Below are 19,543 nucleotides of genomic sequence, written 5' to 3'. Positions count from 1 at the left end.
TAAAGTAAAAGCAAGCAGAAAAACTATCCAGACCAAGAAACAATATGATGCTCCCCTAGAACCACCTAGTCAGGCTTGGGGTTAGGGCCCAGACTCACTGTGTGTCTGAGCAGAGATGAGAGGATCACACAGAGCAGAGTTGCGGTAAAAGAATGGGAGGGCCTGGAGGGCCACAGCCTTTATAGCATCAGATTTGGTATGCAAGGGGAAGACTGAATTGACAGTAGATCTGGAGGATGGATGTGAGGGTCAGCCGGCCTGGGCCAGCCCACCCAGGTAGCGCATTGGCTGTAGATAGCCAGGGTTGCTATAGATCAGTCTCAGTCAGACACAAGTTCCATTTCTGCCAACAGGTCCATTCTTGGGCCAGTGTGAGGTGGCATGTGGGGTGGTATCTCTTGGTTCTCTTTGGGCCTCAATCCCTCCTGAAACTACCCCCAAAAGCTAGCTTTCTCCTATTGTCATTCATTAAGACACTGGCCCCCAAAGCAAATGTTAGTCCTCTAGATGGCTGCAAAAAGAGCTCTTGGACAGTGGTTTGGCCTCTCAGCAGTAGAAGCATGACACATAAATTTATACAAAGATTTTGGTCTGCAGATTGTAGGGATGCACTACAAGAGAGTATAATTAGTATAGGTGGCTAGCCAGCGCATTTCCTTCCATACATTACAACCAAGTCAGTTTACTTTAAATAAATGCTTCATATGGAGTGGTCTATGGAGTCTTCTGAGTTCAGATGTCCACAGTGTGAAATCCTTGCACTGGTGACTCTAGTATAAGTATGCTTAGGATCACAAGAAGAAATGGGTGATACAATAACACAACTTTCTATAGTTGCACTTTTTTCCTATTTTTAAAAATCTTATTTTATTTTGATTTGAGAGAGAGAAAGAGAGAATGAATTGGCACACCAGGGCCTTTAGCCACTGCAGGTGAACTCCAGACATGTGTGCCCCCCTTATGCTCATGTGCAACATTGCATACTTGCATCATTGTGCATGTGGCTTATGTGGGACCTGGAGATTTGAACATGCATACTTAGGCTTTTCAGGCAAGCACCTTAGCCACTAAGCCATCTCCCCAGCCCTTTTTACCCTATTTTTAAATGTTTTGTGTCTATGGGTGAAGTGTGTGTGCATGTGTGTGTGTGTTCACATGTGTATGTGGGGTAGTAAGAGAACACCCTTGGCTAGCAGTCCTTATCTTCCACCTTATTTGAGGCAGGATTTCACTGTGTACTGTAGGCCTGGGAGTTTCCAGGGGTTCTCCTGACTGCCTCCCATCCTGTTATATTCATACTGGTGTTATAGACACTACTGTGTCTGCCTTTATATGAGGCCTGGGAATCTCAATTGAGGTCTTCATGCTTGCACAGTAAGCATTTTTACCCACCAAGTCATCCCCTAGCCCCCATATTTACCACTTTTCAAATTTTTTCTCTTATATTTCCTGACCCCAAAGAGCAGGTGTATGGGTTTAAATATATGTATACCAGAGAAAGCTAGTACTGATGACTAAGACATGGTTTCCAGGCAATTAAGTTCAACAGTACATGTTTCTTAAGATATTTAGGGTGGATCATAGTGTTTCTTCATGTAGATAATTTAGATAGTTCCAAACATGATCTTGGTATTTAACACCAAGTATAACTCTGTGATTCTTTTCCTAGCATATCTTAGAATATCTACTGAGTGTGTGTCCAAAAATAAATATTAATAAGGTTGTTTCATAGCCTTCCTGTAGGTACATCATATGGTTGAACCAGGAAATCTGATGGTGGGAGATGATTGCAGGTAAAGATACTTCTAAAAAGAAATGAGAGCAATATTATAGCAAAGAAAAGAAGCAGTTATAGGTTGATCAAGATCTAGGAATGAAAACATTCACAATTTCTGTAAGACCACTTCAAAACTAGTCGTGCTCTTTCTCTTTCTCCCTCCTTCCATTCTTGCTCCCTTTTTCTCTCCCTTCTTTTCCTCCTTGCCTTTTTCTGTCTGTATTAGTCAGGGTTCTCTGAAGTCATGGAACCAATAAAATGAATTATATTAAAAAGTGGATTCACTGTATTAGCCTATGGCAGTCTAACATTAGCATTCCACAGGTTTGAGAGTCAAGGAACCCAGTAGCTTCTCAGTCCAAGTGGCTGGATGCCTCAGCAGTTCCAATCCAGCACTGAAGGCCCAAAGGCTTCCTGTAGAGCTGCTGGTCTTCAGTTGATGCTGGAAGGCTGAGGAAATGTGGTTCCAATACCAATGAAGGATAGCCCAACAGGAAAGATGCCTGTGAAACTGAACCACTCACCAGCAAGCAGCACTGGCAGCCAGGTGGGAGGAAGAGATTCTTTTCTCCCAGAGCTTCCTTAGATAAAACCTCCCTCCAGGAGGGCTGCACACTGTGGGAGAAGAGCTCACTCTGGAGGAAGGGCTCCCTCCTTCTGTCAGTCCTGGAAGTAACCTCAGAGACCCAATCAGGAGGAGTGTCCATGGACTCCTAATTTGATGAAGCTCACAACAGAATTTAACCAGCACACCATCTTTCTCCCTTCCGTTTCTCTCTCCTGTCTTAATCTGCTTGAGATCCTATAGTGAAATACTATAAGCTGGATGATTTAAATGAAGTACTTATTTCTCATAGGTCTGAAGGATGGGTCTGTAAGTCAAGATTACATGCAGTTCTGTTTCTACTGAGAACCCTCTTTGTGGGTTCCCTTTTTTTAGGTAGCCTTATTTCTACTGAGAACCCTCTTTGTGGGTTCTCTTTTATTAGGTAGACTTCATGTTATGTGCTGACACAATTCCACAGAGAGAAAGAGAGAGAGAGAACTCATCTAATCATAAGTACCTCCCAAGGACCTCTTCTTCAAATACTGTAACAGATGGGACTTGAGTTCACAGTACAAATTTTGGGGTGGGTAGAACACAATTCAGTCCACAGGAGCTGCTGATTAAAGATAGACTAAAGCAATCTTTTTCTACTTAGCAGCAAACACCCTGACACGATGTAAATGCCAATGCAATAGGGGCATACAGCCTTGGTGGGTAACCAATAACTTTGTGATTGGATAAGAGATCTACTCAGTGTAAAGGAACTCATATCTGGAGACAATGATTATGTTCTCCAGTTGCAAGCTCTCAGTAGACTTTGGCTAAAAGAGGGATTACATACATCAAATTCTCCCTACATTAATATTAAAATAATTTATACTATTTAAAGTATACTGACTTCTCTGTCCTTTGGAGAATCTGTTCTTATTTTTCAGACAGTAGCAAGGCCAGAGGAGATAAACTACCCTTACACTTCAGCCAAGCCACAGCTGAATCAACAGAGGAATGGGGAATGAGCAAGAGTGTTGCTTCCATCCTGTCCCTTATAATCAGTGCCAGGGTGTAGGAAACAGACCCTGAGGATACTCAATACCTACCAAAATTGAGGTCCAGAGGCTCCTAAGAGCACATCACTGAATTAGACTTAATACTCACCCACCGTGACTCAGGGAATTTTGCATAAGAATGGGCAGAAAGATTGTAAGAGCCACAAGTTTAGACATCATGCCTGGAGGCATTCCCTACCCCCAAAATATCTGAGTATGGCTTCCACACACACAAACTACAACCCCATGGGGAATATCTGCAACCCTACTGAGATGAGCCCCCAACAGAATGGGGGAAGGGATGAGGGAAAAGTGGGTACCAATGAATGATGTATCCATACAAAACATCTTGTTAATAATAATAATAATAAACAAGAAAAAAGAAAAAAAAATTATTTATTTAGATGAGTATGGGTGTTCCAGAAACTCTTGCAGCCTCACGTGAACTCTAGACACCATGGGCTACTTTGTGCTTTTGGCTTTGAACCCAGGCTGGCAGGCTTTTTAAGCTAGTGCCTATAACCACTGAGCAATCTTTCTAGCCCACAGACTTTTAAACAATGTTGAATCTGTTAAGACTATGAGGACTTTTGATCCTGATTGGATGCATTTTGCATTATGAGATCCCTGTGAGATTATGCACGTGAAAGGCCAGAGTTTGCACCTGCAATATCCCGACAGGTTCACATATGTGAATACCTGTTCCTCAGTTGGTGATGCCGTTTGAGAAGGTTGTGGGGCACTGCTGCCTCAGTTGTGTCACCGGGGGCAGGACTTTTATGGTTATTGACCAGCTGCTTCTAGGTATGTTCTCTGCCACATGCAAGGTGGAAGCAATGTACTCCTGCTGCTAGAGATGGAAGGAGGTGCTCCATCAACCAGGCCTTTCTTGCCATGATGGGCTAGAGTTCTTTGAAACTGTGAGCCAAAATGTATCTGCCTTTCTTTGTTTCTGTAAGATATTATGTCATAGTGATAAGCAAAGAAATGACCTCACTATGCAACTTTATACCTGAGAGAAGGCTCGCAATATTATGCAGAAACTATAGTGTATATCTTAATCTCTATGCCATATAATGCCTCTAGCATCTGTTGGCCAAGAAGCTGGTCCAGCTTCATTCATGACATGTTATTTCAGTGTTACACTTACTATTCTCTACCACAGATATTTTGGTCCCATTTATCTTTCCTGTTGTACAGCTGGTTAGGCCTAAACCGTGTTGTTCTGTCAAGGAGGGATGGTATGACACAGTGACACCTGGGAGCCAAATACACAAATCAACAACTGGAAACAAAAGCTGCGATATGCAAACATATTTTCATAAGCAAGAGGGCTCTAACATTTATTAATCCATGGCTTTCAGCCAGCATGACAGTTCCTGGGAAAGTATGGCAAACGGCAAAAGATGGCTAACCCCACAATGCACAACCCACATTCCCCAACAAGGAGGGTCCCTGCAGGGGTGGTGAAGGACAGGGAGGAGACTGACTGTGGGACCAATCTGACTGTATACACACATTGTACATACTAATAAAAGATTTTAAAAGATCGTGTCTTTTGGGAAGGAGGAGAGAAGGCCTCTGTAATTTTACTTGTTGTGCGGCGTGTGGCTCGCTGATCTGACGGACAAAAAGTGACTTGGGATACTGATTTACAAATGAATCAGGATGTTGACCAAAACCTAAGCAAATGTCTTTAGCAAAATGAAAATATACAAAAACATTTAAAATAACTATAGAAATAAGTATGGAAATGACTATTTGAAACTGAGGAGGTGGTGCATAACTGTAATCCCAACACTGGGAGGGGCAGGGAAGAAGGCAGGAAATTTGTGAGTTTTACATCAGCCTGGGCTACAGAATGAGATCCTACCTCCAGAAAAGATTGATTGAACTTGATGAAATTATAAAATAAACCATGGTAGAGACATGTTCACCATCAGTATGCTTTCTTGATGGAATTCTTTCTTTCGGATGAGCTTGAATCCTTATTGTCACAAAGATGATAGTAGGTTTATAATGATATGTTAACTTTTAAATGTTGTAGGGCAAATTATGTTTTTATTTATAATTTTTAAAAAAATATATTTTGTTTATGTATAAGAGAGAAAGAAGGGGAGAGAGAGAGAGAGGAAGAGAATGGGCTCACCAGGGCCTCCAGCCACTGCAAATGAACTCCAGATGCATGTGCCACCCTGTGCATCTAGCTTATGTGGGTCCTGGAGAGTGTAACTGGGATCCTTTGGCTTTGCAGGCAAACACCTTAATGGCCAAGCCATCTCTCCAGCTCCTATTTATTTATTTTGAGACAGGGGATTCAGGCTGGCCTGGAAACATCTCTATAGCCCAGGCTAGCTTCCAACTCATGGCAATTCTCCTCTGTCAGCCTTCCAGAAACAAAGAAAAGAAATGAGATAGCAGCTTCCTTTTTTTTTTTTTTTTTTAAAGGCAGGGTCTCACTCTAACTCAGACTGACTTGGAATTCACTCTGTAGCCCAGAGTGGCCTTGAATTCACAAAAATCCTTCTACCTCTGTCTCCCAAGTGCTGAGATTACAGAACTGAGCCTCCTCATACCTGGTTTAAGCAGCTTGTTTTTAAGATATACTAGCAAGGTGGTTTCAGAGTTGCCACAACTAAATTTGCGACTATTTTCTTCATAAACAGTTACACACACATACAAACTACACACATACATATATGTATAGCCATTGAAGAATTGGATGGGTTGGAAAATAATTGTTGACATAACCCTTTCAAATACCCAGGCTGAAAGGCATTTTGGGCACTTAATGGAAGTTAATTGATTGCAACTGCTTTGCTTAGTACAGATCAGGTTATAAATTCTAAACTCTTCAATTCTGCATTAAATAAAGGGGTGACTATAAATTAGTACTGTGGTTCAAATGTAGCACATGCTTCTGTTTTGCCTTCCAGATCTGAGTTTCTATCCTCCACATGACTGACTGTATTCTTGACAGCCTCTAAGGAATTTTGGGCTTGCTCAGTTAGGTTTGAATTTAACATGACTTTTCTAGTATGGTTTCCATCACTCTGTCAAGTTCCTTTTTCACATGATTTTCTTGATGTTTCTTGCATTTATGGCTTCATGTAGCATAGCCAGCTGATGAGACTTGAGAAGCCTGGACGTGAGGCCTGGTGGAACTTCCTGAGCCTAGCTAAAGGTTGGGGACCTGTCTCTGGCCAGCTATGACTCAGCAGGATACATAATGGCCTCTACTTCTGCTTAGGAAGTTAGCGTTCTCGAGTGCACGGTTAGAAGCAATCATTTCAAAAGTCACAGCATGCTATTCGCCGTTATGCCTTATCCCCTCCTGAGATTCCCCACCCTCGTTCTCAACACTATATAAACACCTGCCTCTTACAATAAAGGGAGATCCTGCTTTGACAAGACTCCCAGCTTGGTGTGTTCTTGGCTGCCGACACCCACCCTCCTCCTCAACCCCTGGGGAGGAACCAGTGGCCCTAGTCCTTCCTCAGCAGTACCTGCCAGGGGGGAGCCCGACAGCCAGCTGGTTTTTTAGGTCCTCTTTTTATTTGCTTTCCCCAAGAGGGTATGCCAGGAGTTCTCAACAGGCCAGGTGAGGCAGCTTTTGAGCACAAGCTCAAATAGGAGGATCACACCACCACTGTGTCTTATTTTTTTAAATTCTATTTCTTTGAGAGACAGTGAAATTGACACCATGGGCATGCCAGGGCTCCTGTTAATGAACTGCAGACATATGCACTGTTTTGTGTATTTGGCTTTATGTTGATACTGTGGAATCAGACGCTGGATTGCAGGCTATCAAGAAAGGACTTTTAAACCGGTGAGCTCTCTTTCTACAAAACCTGTGTCTTCATATACTTTCCCACCCATGTAAACAATATAGAGGGCACCAAACAACTAAGCAAGCCTCTCCCAGGGGAAGCTGAGTGAGACCACAAAAAGGAAAGGACAGAGCACGAGGGACTGTTGGCCTAATAGAATTGATTTCTTTAATGGCACTGGGAAGGCATGGTATCTCAAGTCAATACTGCCTGTGTTCACAAGCCTATGTTAGGAGGATCACAGTGAGACAGGCGATCCTGGGCTAAACTGTGAGTTCCAGCTCGCAGGGCTTCTGTCTCAAAGTATAGCTCAAAATAACACAAATCTTTGAGACTCTCTTGTATATCATCAGTAAGAAGCTGGACCATTAGTAGTACTCTGTGCCTGCGCAGGGAAGGGAGACCTGAGCTTTCTTCCCTGAAGCCTCTGCCTGTCTGGTGAGGTGGTCAGAGGGTACAGTCAACCTGGCGTCTCTCCTCAGGAACAAGGAGAGGTTAATGAGGAGCAGAAAAGGAGGCCCCTTCACCCTCTCTGACCATCCCAGTGGACCCAGGAAGCTGAGAGGCCACAGTGAGCTGGCCTGTGTCCTACCCCTTCTCTCTTCCTGTGTTTCTCTGGGGCCATCTTGCCCGCATGCCCAGGTCTTCATGTAGGGCGAGCAGAAGAGCCAAGAGGCTGAGCATCTACATGAGCAGCCGCACCAGTGCCTGTCCCACCTGCACTAGCATGAACGGGCCTATCAGTAGATCACAGCTATGTGTCAACAACCGACCTCCAGCAGGGAGTGTGCGGACAAGCAGACACAGTGGCCTGGCCATAATGTGCAGCAGCTGCAGCACGAGGAGCCCCAGACCAAGACGGCCTTCACGATGGCCCACAGAAGTTACAAGAGGCCCAAGCAAGGGGACTTCGGAGGCTAGGGCGGTTCAGCAAGAGCTGGCCGCCCCTGTGCCCTCTTGCTGTTGCTCTTGTTGTTACTTGAGGAACACCTGGAAGCCATTAGAAAGGAGAACCAGCAGCTACAGACCAATATGACCAAACATCTCTCCCAGGGGAAGCTGAGGGCAAGCACAAGGAGGAGATGTGAGAGCCTGAGGGACTCTTGGCCTTAGAGAACTGATCCCGTTGAGATGGCTTTGATGCAACATGGTGTCTCACATGGCTATTCCTAGGGCTAAACAGGCTGTGTTAGGAGGATCACAGTATGAGTGAGGAGGGTACAGCATGAGCTCCATACAGCAGGGCAGGCTGGGCTATAATACTAGGCTTAAGTCAACAGAGCTAGAGGAAGACCCTGCTCCAAAAACCAAAACAACACAAGAGCTTTTGCAAATGGCTGGTCGTTGTTCAGGCAGGTGCTGAACCAGGGTCCACTGTGCATGGAACCAGGAGAGCTGAGCTTTCTTCCCTAGAACCTCTAAATGCCTGTGGAGGATCCAGAGAACCTGCTGTCTGTCCCCAGGTGAAAAAGAAGGGGCCAAGCAGGAGCAGGATGAGGAGGATCCTCAGCCCATGTGACCATCCCAAATATCTAGGCCGAAGAAATGCCATGGTGGTCTGGGCTCGGCCCTGCACATTCTCTTCCCTTTGTCCCTCTGCGACCATCCTGCCCCCATATCCAAGTCTTCCCCAAGTGGAGCAAAGAGCCAAGACTTGGCTCAGTATCTTCAAGAAGAACTTCTCCAGGGCCTTTCTCACCTACAGTAGTATGCTGCTGCCTGTCGAGCAGCTGACCACCAAGACGGAGGCCCTGAACATACAGTTTGCACTGCAGTGCCAGCCTGGAGACCAGCCACAACCTGAGGAGGCTCAGGCCAAGATGGCTGGCCAGGAGTTACAAGAGACCAAAGCGTGGCAAAAGCAGTGAGAAGCTTGGCCTCCACTGTACTTCTCACTCGTTTCTAATGATTGTGATCACCCAGAAGATACCAACCAGGAGGAATTGCTGATCCAAGTTCAGAAGGCTCAGGCATGCCACAGCTTGGGGGTCAACCCTGCTTCCCTTTCTTCTCTCACAAAGAAGAAATTGAGAGATCATATTTATTTAAATGCCTCATAAAACTACGAAAAGCTCTATTTCAACCCAGTCTCTGTTACTCCTTACCAATCCAACTTTCCTCTCAGTTGGAAGAGTGCTCACCTAGCATGTAAGAAGCCATGGCTTGGATCCTAGCACCTCTGCATTCTTATCCTCGAGAGGTGGGGGCAGGTGGATCAGAAGTTCAAGCTCACCCTCAGCTACCTAATGCATCAGCAGACAGCCAGATCTAAAGAGACAGCAAACAGGTTTGACACTTTTCCTTCTTGGCCACTGCTATTCTTCCTCCAAATTCCTTTTGGAATAAAGGAACTAGAGACTCAGATATCACACCTCCTACCTCTCTGAGGCCCAGGAGACCTTGCTGCCTTCCTCACCAACAAGACCTCCACCAGAGGGCCTGGATTCTTACTCGGTGGCACCCTGGCATGAATAGCTGGACAACATTGTCTTGGCCTTGAGACTATCAGGGCGCAGTCTGGCAGGAAACATGGTACATTCAGCAAAGCACTGTGGATCTTCAAAATCCAATTTGTTCTGTTTTTTTTTTTCTTTCCATTTTCTTCCTTTTTTTCCACATGCTTTTCTTTTTACTCATTTTATGTCGTTTTTAATTTTCCTTTTTCTTCTTGCAGTTTCTTTTCCCGTTCCTGAGATACTGTCTTGTGTATTTCTGTTCAGGAAAGGTGCTTTTTACTTACATTTCATATTTTTAAATTTTTATTTATTTATTTATTTGAGAGCGACAGACACAGAGAGAAAGACAGAGAGAGAGAATGGGCGCACCAGGGCTTCCAGCCTCTGCAAACGAACTCTAGACACGTGTGCCCATTTGTGCATCTGGCTAACGTGGGACCTGGGGAACCAAGCCTTGAACCGGGGTCCTTAGGCTTCACAGGCAAGCGCTTAACTGCTAAGCCATCTCCCCAGCCCACATTTTCATATTTTTAATAACACTTTTTATTCTTTTTCCATTTTCTTTCCTTTTTTTCCATCTTATTTTCTGTGCACTAGGAAAGGCAGAACAGATCCAGGCTGCTCCAGCTCTTCCATATACTTAGAGGCATTTTTGGGCAGGGCAGAGGCTACACTGTGGTGGGTGCACATACTACACCACTCCATATTTTCCAGCAAGGAATAACCCCTGTATGATAGTTTGAGGCCTTCATGATGTATCTGCTATGCGTTTTCTCATTTAATCTTTAATAAACGACCAACCGTCTTGCTAATCCTGTGCTCCTGTTTCATTCACTGGGTCATGGCTTGGCCCTGAGCAGGAGGAAGCTCTGCCAGCAGAGGGCAGGCTTCTTGCCCCTGTGGAGTCGAGGTGACTGATGTGCATGGCAGGGCTGTTTGGCCCCTTGTTCACTGGTTAGCATGCCTGGTGTTGGAGTCACCTTGGCATTGCTGAAGACACACCAAAGCAGAAGAAGCTGGTGGGAAGAAAGGGCTGATTTCAGGATTCAGACCCGGGAAAACTCCATCAATGGTAGAGGATGCTGGCACACTCCTGTAGATCCACAGTAGAAAGACACCATCAAACAGCCAGCAAACACCCAGAAGCATGAATGGCCAGATCTCCAAAAGCGCTCTCCATATACCTCAGGGTTGGACTTAAGGTCCACCCACAGATATCCTCTCTCGCAGCAGGGCTCTCCTCCTGGAGACTCATATTTGAAAGCTGAGTTCATGAGGCCATACCTTCTTTTTATTTTATTTTTTCAAATCTTTCAGAAAGAGACAGAAAGAAAAAGAGAAAGAGGCCAAGAGAGAGAATGAGCAAACCAGGGCCTTTCAGCAGAACTCCAGATGGGTATGCCCCCTTGTGTGCATGTGCAACGTTGCGCTCTTGTGTCACTGTGCATCTGGCTAAATGGGTCTTGGAGATTTGCACATACATTCTAATGCTTCGCAAGCAAGCGCTTAAACACTAAGCTATCTCTCCAACCCTGGGGCCATACATTCAAACTGCTACATTCCACCTCTGGCCCCCAAAGACTCACAACCATCTGACAATGATTTTATTTTATTTTATTTATTTATTTATTTTAGTCTTTCAAGTTAGGCTCTTGCTCCAGCCCAGGCTGAAATTCACTATATAGTCTCAGGCTGGCCTCAAACTCACAGCAATCCTCCTACCTCAGCCTCCCAAGTGCTAGGAATAAAGTCGTGTATCACCATTGCTCGCTCCTCACAATGCAAGTTACATAGAGTCTAGTATCAAAGGTCCCCCATAAGCTTCATGAACTTGAACATTGTTCAAAAGTCCCAAGTCTGATGTAAGATTCTCAAGACTGTCTCTTAACTGTGCATCCTATGAAGTCAAAACAAGTTACACACTTCTAGTACATAACAGTACAAAGTAAACATTTCCATTGCAATAGGGCATAACAAGGAGAGACTGAACCAATACAAACCAATAACCATCACATCAAACATCTACCATTTAAGTCCAACAACTATAGCCAGTGAGCTCAGTCTCTGGATTTCTATTCTGCCTGCCAGCTGGGCTGAGTAGCATGAAAAATATTCATGTGAGCCAACAGCACTCCATGGTCGCCTCTACAGTTATGCTGTATCCAGAACATCTACTGCAAACTAAGTTCCATTTTCACAGCCCACTATGATATCCTTATTTGGTATCTAGTCAAGGGATTCCAACAACCATGTTTCAGGTGCCACATCTCAGTAGTGGCTTCTAATTCTACTACAGAGAACAGATTCACTGGCCTTACACAGGGACGTCACCCTGTTTCACATGCCTCCACTCAGCAGCCCCTGGAACTGTGTGCACTACAGGACATGTTTCCCTGCACTTTTCTTGCTTTCAAAACCATTAACATGTGTGATGCAAGCCAAATTAGTTAATCAAAGGGGGATATAAACCTTGATTTTGAAGAGCAGAACATCGCTTTAAAATTTTGTTTTAAGTGACTAGCTTAAAATAGAGTTTGCATTACTATCATCTAGCCTTTCCTGGGTGGATTTCATCCTCAAGCATCTTTTCTATTGTCCCAATGCATGGCAGTTGACCCACCCTTAATGGTGGTAATCTCATTGACATTTAATCTAATTCTAAATCTAAACCTATGCTCTGTGACAGTTCCTTTAAATTTCATTAAATTTTTCTTCTAATAAGCCATACATGTTAAAATATATTTCTGTTCTATTTCTCTTCTGCTAAACACACCAGCCCATTACTTTTAAATTCTACCTTGATCAAACTGTCTGGTCATGGGTAGAACAGAGCCAGGCATTACCAGTAGCCCAACTCTAACAAAGTCTCCAATGTCTGTCCTTCCACTTTGAATGTTCAAAAGCCAAGACTTCATGGTCCACTCTCCTCTAATATGTATTTTCAAACACTTACCAGAAAGAATAGCCCATAAAACTTGGCTTACTGCACTGTGAGGCTTCTCCACACCCAGGTACCAAGTCCGTCCACCTTGCTCCAGCATACACGTTCCAAAACTCCAAAATCCACATCGTCAAATTCATCACAGCAATGTCCCAACATATCAGCAACAATTTGTGTTGCAGGCAGCTTCACACTGCTGGACACACACAGTCAGAAGCAGCTCATGGGGGGAGAGGGTGTATTACAGGCTTATAAATCCAGGGAAGCAGCAACAGCGGTGGAAGACTAGGGCTGACTTCCACACACCACACATGAATAGTGGAGAGTCACCACCAGTCAGCCCGCCAACACCAGCAAGCACAGGCAGAGCTCCAAAACTGCTCTCCACACACCTTAGGGCTGAACTCAAGAACTTCCCTCTGTGACATGTCTCTTCTCCAGGAGTGCTCTACCCACTGGAGACTCAAATTACAAGCCTGAATTTATGGGACCACACATTCAACCTACCATATCTGGGCTTTCTGGGGCAAGGGCTATTGGGCTAGAGGGTGAGATTTTCTAATGCATGTCTGACTCAAGCCTAATCAGGTTGTGAAGGAACATAGGACAGAGCACATAAAGGTGTCTATTTCCAGGCTCTCTTCCTCCTGTCTTTCTCCAGCCTGCAGGCATCACCTTCTCCCCAGGCTGAATTCCTGGTCCTGCTCTCTATTGGTGGGAGCTAGGTTTGTAGGATGAGCATCTGCTAACCTACAGGTGCTTCCTACATCCCTTCACGTTACGGGACTCTGGATAAGGCCCTGCTCAGCCTCCACCCAGGGTTCACTCCTTCTCCACCTACTGAGGTACAAAGAGGACACAAGCCAACAAAGGACACACAGCTCCCCATAATCCACAATGGGTGGTCCTGTCAGTCATGTGACAGCGAGATGGGGGCAGTCAGAGAATGGCACAGCTGGTGGTCCAGCACCCTGCTTCAGGGATGGACACCTGTGCGATGTGCCATGGGTTGACAGTATGTCTAAGGTGTGACAAACCAATGTCTCAGCTTAAATGGTGTGTGACTGTCATACCTGCCCTTTGGTGGATTCAGTTTCTAGTCCTCCCAGGCTGGATGCTAGATGCCGTGTCTCTGCAGCTCAGCTAAGGGCTAGGGATGAGGCACTCCTAGGATCCGTTTCTTGTAGACATTTGAGTTTGGTTATTTGTTTCTTCTCTGTGGAGTATTTCCTGATATACTCTCTGTAGGTTTGATTTTGTGTTCATATAATTGTAAAGCTGGCTTTTGTCATGGAAGGTTTTTCTTTCACCATCTATTATGAGGGATACTTTTGCCAGGTAGAGTAGTTTGGGTTGGAATCCATAGGTTCTTAGACTTTGGAGAGTTTCATTCCAGGCCCTTCTAGCTTTCAGGGTTTCCATTGAGAAGTCTGAAGTAATCATGATGGGGTTACCTTTGAAAGTGGTGCACTGTTTTTCCCTAGCTGCATTTAGGATTTTCTCTTTGGTGTCAATGTTTATAGTCTTAATGATAATATGTCTTGGAAAGGTTCTCCTTTAGTCCAGTCTGGCTGGAGTTCTGTTGGCTTCTTGTATCTTGATGGGCCTTTCTTTTAAGAGACTGGGGAAGTTTTCTTCTATTATTTTGTTAAATAAGTTCTCAATGCCTTTGGTGTGAAATTCTCCTTTTGGTATTCCAATGGTTCTGATATTAGACGTTTAACTGTATCCCACAATAGCCTCATGTTCTGTTCGCAGGAACTTTTGAACTTACTGAAGTTTTTGAACTCTCGAAATGTTTCTTCCATCTTGTCTTCCAGATCAGAGTTTCTATCCACCACTTTGCTGACTCTATTCTTGAGAGCCTCTAGCTAGTTTTGGACTTGTTCAATTAAGTTTGCACTTTCTACTACTTTTCTATGGATCCTTTCCATCACTCTGTCAAGCTCCCTTTTCACATCATTTTTTGATTTTCTTGATGAATCTTGGAATTCATCCCTGCATTTCTTTATGCCTTCATTTAGTATGGCCAGCTGATTTTTAAGGTCCTCTTTTTTTTCCCACTCTTCTTCAAAACCCTTAACTCTCAATGAACTCCTTCCAATATCTTATCAAATTATTCTAGCATAGTGATGGTAGCATACACACAATTATTGGTCCTTTGTTGCTTTCCTGCAAGTTCTACCAGTAGGGTGGTCAGGGTTGCATTGCTCATAGCTTCAATTTGATGTTCTGATCCTAACAACTCTTCTATGTTTTGGTTAGATGCATTCATTGTAGGACTGGGTGGTCTAACTGGGTTTTCTTGCATTTGATTTTTCATGTTATTTCTTTTGTGCTGTGGTCTGCCTACGACAGTGTATGGGCAGGTAGGTGGGTGGATCAGCCTGGGCTCTAGTGCAATGGGAATCTGAGGCAGCCTGGGGCAGTTGCCAAGCAACCTGGGCATTGGCTCCCACTTCCCAAAGCTGACTATCTAATGCCTGACTGGGGACTCAATAGTTTTGAATTGTGTGATTATCATGAGGAAATGGGTAAATGTTATATTGCTGGATGTATCCAGGGTAGGAAGAGATTGCAATCAGTAATTCAACTCATTCCTACTTATAGACTTTCACTCACTGACTCCACTATCACAGATCATTTAATCTATGACATATACTCCTTAAAAAAAATCATTATAATTGAACCATTGGTATCTTGGTTGCAGCTAGTAGAAGACTGATCTGCATTGCAGTTTTTCTGCTCTGACTCATGTCTTATGTTATCTTCTTGTTCTCTCTAGGCAAGCTTAGATAGAATGCATCAAACCCTTTCAACACAAGGTTCAAAAATCAATGTGGTGTTTTTTTTTTCTTTTGTTATGTTTTGTGTTGTTTTCTCTGGATCCTGTATGAGGACCAGAAAGACACATGTGTCACATTGTCCTTGTTTCTACCTATTTGTCATTGGCATTGATTCAATCAATTATATGTATGGAGCATCTATTCATTCCAGGTCAGGGCATTTAACCATGTACATACAGGGTAGTTCTCTACATGGGAGTAGAGTTAGCCAAATGAATTAGCGAGTGTGATTACAAGTATGTTTATCAGGTGCTAAAGGTTCAAAAGACAAAAACATGCTAATCAAGCTATCTTCAGGGAAGCTTTCTCAGAGAAAGCAGTGCCTTAGCTGATCTTTAGAATAAATGACATAGCACTGTTTAGAACAAGAGTATAGGCAGAAATTCTACAAAAAAAGATATCAGGTTCATAGAAAAAGTTATAATTGAGGAAAAAAGTACTTCATAAGTCAAATATGCAGAATAAATTATGAATGAATCACAAGTATAAATACCTAATTTACATGTCCAGTTGGATTTCAAGTTTGCATTTTAAAGTGATGCTTTTTCATTTTACAAAATAATTTGTTTTGGGGAAACAAGCAAGAATGCTGCTTTCTTGGTGAAACTGATACCAGCACAAAGGTGAAGGAAATAGACACAGAGAACACTCAATTCCTACCAAATCAGAGCTCCAGAGACTCCCAAGATCTCATCACTGAAGCCAAGCTAAAAGGAACCCAACAAGGCTCAGTGAATTTTGCTGAAGAGGGAGTGGAAAGAATGTTGGAGCCACACGTTGGGTCATTTTGCACAGAGACATTGCCTCTTACCCATAACTGATGGCTAACCCCAGAATGCACGATCCACATTTCACAATGAGGAGGATCCCTGTGTGGGGGAGGACAGGGAGGAGGCTAATGATGGTATCAACATGACTGTATATACACTGCGAACATAACTAATAAAAATGCTACAAAAATTTTTCCTTCCTCAGTTTCCCTTATCTCCATGCATTTTAATGCCTAATTAGTTCTTGACTATAATAATATTACAGCATCATTAACTATTATGCTTCTCACACATAATCAATAGAATTGAAGAATTCTGTTGATTCTACCTTCAACAGCCATGGTAAATTACAATTCACTTTTAGGTCACCAATTTGGTTTGACTATGGAGGATGACTTTGGGGAAGGAAAAGATTTCCCTAAGGTCATTACCATTTTACTCTCCTCTCTCAAAGCAGAATATATAGGAAGTAGAAAAAGAGCTTTTATTGCCAAAGGCACAGTGACATGGCAGAGCCATGAGAGAGCCAAGAACAAGGAAAACTGATTCTTTTTACCCTTGAATTTAGGGAGACAGGGATTCTCAGGTACTAACTGTTCACAAAACAGACTTGCAGGCATCTTCCTTTTGTAATGTTAGACTTCTATACGCACACTATCTAAGGAGAGAACACCGAGGCAAATTTCAAGCCCTTTTGGAAAAGACTGGTGAGATTTGTCTTTCTACTCAAATAATACAGGACGTTTGTTGGAAAGTAAAATTTGCACATATAATAAAATTACAGTATACTGCTTACTATGTGTCTGTGATGATAAGATAATAAACATACTAGGTTTATGTGAATAAGTACATGAATATGAACGATGGTGGCATGATGATAAAATGCCAGTCATTTCAAAGGAAGGTTAGCTGGTACTTTTCAACACTAAAAAAGGTATAGGAAGTGTCTTTGAGATGACCTTGCCTTAGGGAGAAAGATTTCCTCTAAGTCCTCATGCTTTAAATAGTAGAAGACCATTCCCAAGTTTATGTGTGTCAATGCCCAAATGTTCTAGAGGAGGATCAAGAGATAAATTATTATTGTCCAAACTGCTATGGTTTGATCTTCCTTTAAATTTAGTAAGTAGTATTTTTTTTCTTTTTGGAAAATATTTTATTTTTATTTATTTATTTAATTTTTTATTAGTTATGTACACAATGTATATAGTCATGTTCATACCACTGTTAGCCTCCTCCCTATTCTAGCCCCCTACAGGGACCCTCCTCATTGGGGAATAAGGGTCATGCATTGTAGTGTTAGCCATAAGTTATGGGTAAGAGGCAATGTCTCTGTGCATAATGACCCAATGTGAGGCTCTAATAATTTTTCTGCCACAAATTTCCCTGAGCCATGTCAGGTTCATTTTAGGTCTGCTTCAGTGATGAGGTCTTGGAAGCCTCTATGTCTCTGGAAATCTGGTTTTGTAGGAGTTGAGTATTCTCTGTGTCTATTTCCTTCTCCCTCCAGGATGTAAAACTGTGCACGTGTGCCTAATTCTGAATCTGAACTGCATTATGATGCACAAAAGCAGGCAGACTGTAGTGACTCTTCTGTCACATTAATAGAGGGGTTGGAAGCATTAAACATAACAGATCATAGGGAATGTGTTCTCAAGACAGCCTAAAACAGCATGAATCACTATAATCATGGGTGATTTGAGAAAGAATATGGGAAGAAAGCCCCTTTAATCCCAACTGCTTTACATCTGCTTGTCTACTAAAACATGCCAGTGACTCCCCACAACATTGTCTTGACTTTTAGCACTGAAGACAAGTCTAATTAAATTAAGTACTGTCCTCTTCCTAGACCAATTCTAATTCCAGTGAATGATCAACTCTTCTTGAAAAAATAGAATTTCACCAAAGCTGAGATGTATAATGTAACTAGCACAAAACTAGAAATATTAGGATGAATATTCCAGTAATAAACAAGTGCGTTTTCATTGTGGTTTTCTTTTCTTTGTGGCACTTAATAGTTAAGTTCCAAGGCAAGAAACTGATGAGATATCCTGGAGTTCTTACAATTTGCACTTGAACAAATTATCTGAGACCCTGATTTCCATTCCATCCAGCAGAAGGGCTGGATTTCTCTACACAAGATTTTTCACTGCCTTGTTTTTAACTGATTCTTCTAGTCTTTACTCCAAATCAGGGTTTGGTTGTTGGTCCATGATTTATAAAGATTTAATTTCATACTAGAAATAACTCAATATGACAAATGATAATGAAATTAAAATTAGCATTTTGCGGGCTGGAGAGATGGCTTAGTGGTTAAGCGCTTGCCTCTGAAGCCTAAGTACCCCGGTTCAAGGCTCAGTTCCCCAGATCCCACGTTAGCCAGATGCACAAGGGGGCACATGCGTCTGGAGTTCGTTTGCAGAGGCTGGAAGCCCTGGCGCGCCCATTCTCTCTCTCTCCCTCTATCTGTCTTTCTCTCTGTGTCTGTCGCTCTCAAATAAATAAAAAATAAAAATAAAAAATTATCATTTTGCAAATGAAACAAGGTCCCATGAAGTTAAATGACTTATCCATTATAACAATATTATTTCAGAAATATTTCAGTGTTACTAAAGTCTCGTTCTATCACATCTCATATTGATAATATTGAAAGCTTGCGATCAGAAAAGAGCCATAAATTAATTCCCACAAAATCTAAGTTTTACGCAAAGGAAGGACTGCAGAAATCAGTATGATTCAGCTGCTCAGAAACCCTTGATAAAATGTGACTACCATTTAGGGCCGATGTTCAGCAGAGGAACCATCAGTGTATGTTTTCATTTCTATATCAAAAATAAATGAACTATTTCTGTTTATTAAACATTAACACATCCTCAAAAAGAGGTCAATTCTAAACCCAATAGAGGGCTTTATACAAAATAAGCATTAAATATATTTAGAAAAAAATGTAAAAGTCTTAAAAAGTTAACGGAAGAGAAATTTACAAAAGATCTGTAAGACTTAGACAATTTACTTTATCTCTTTCCACTTTGTCATATCAAGTGCAAACTGGTATATACTATTAAGGTAAGCAGATCAGAACAGATGCATTTCACCTTAACAATACAAATCATTGAACAAATACCTCTGCAGTGAAGAGTGGAGCCTTTAGGGTAGCTGCCCAGTAGAGGAATAGCTGGGTCAGTTAGTAGGTCTATTTTCATCTTTTTCAAGAGATCAACAGTAAATGTTTTTTGTTTTAATTACTATGTTTATTTATTTCGTCTGAAAAAGAAATGAATATTGACAGTCCTTTTGTGTGTCCTTTAGGTAATATAATTGCCTCTTGAGAAT

The sequence above is a fragment of the Jaculus jaculus genome, chromosome 1, assembly GCF_020740685.1.
Source record: "Jaculus jaculus isolate mJacJac1 chromosome 1, mJacJac1.mat.Y.cur, whole genome shotgun sequence".
In the NCBI taxonomy this organism is placed as follows: domain Eukaryota; kingdom Metazoa; phylum Chordata; class Mammalia; order Rodentia; family Dipodidae; genus Jaculus; species Jaculus jaculus.
Note: the sequence above shows the minus strand (reverse complement) of the source record.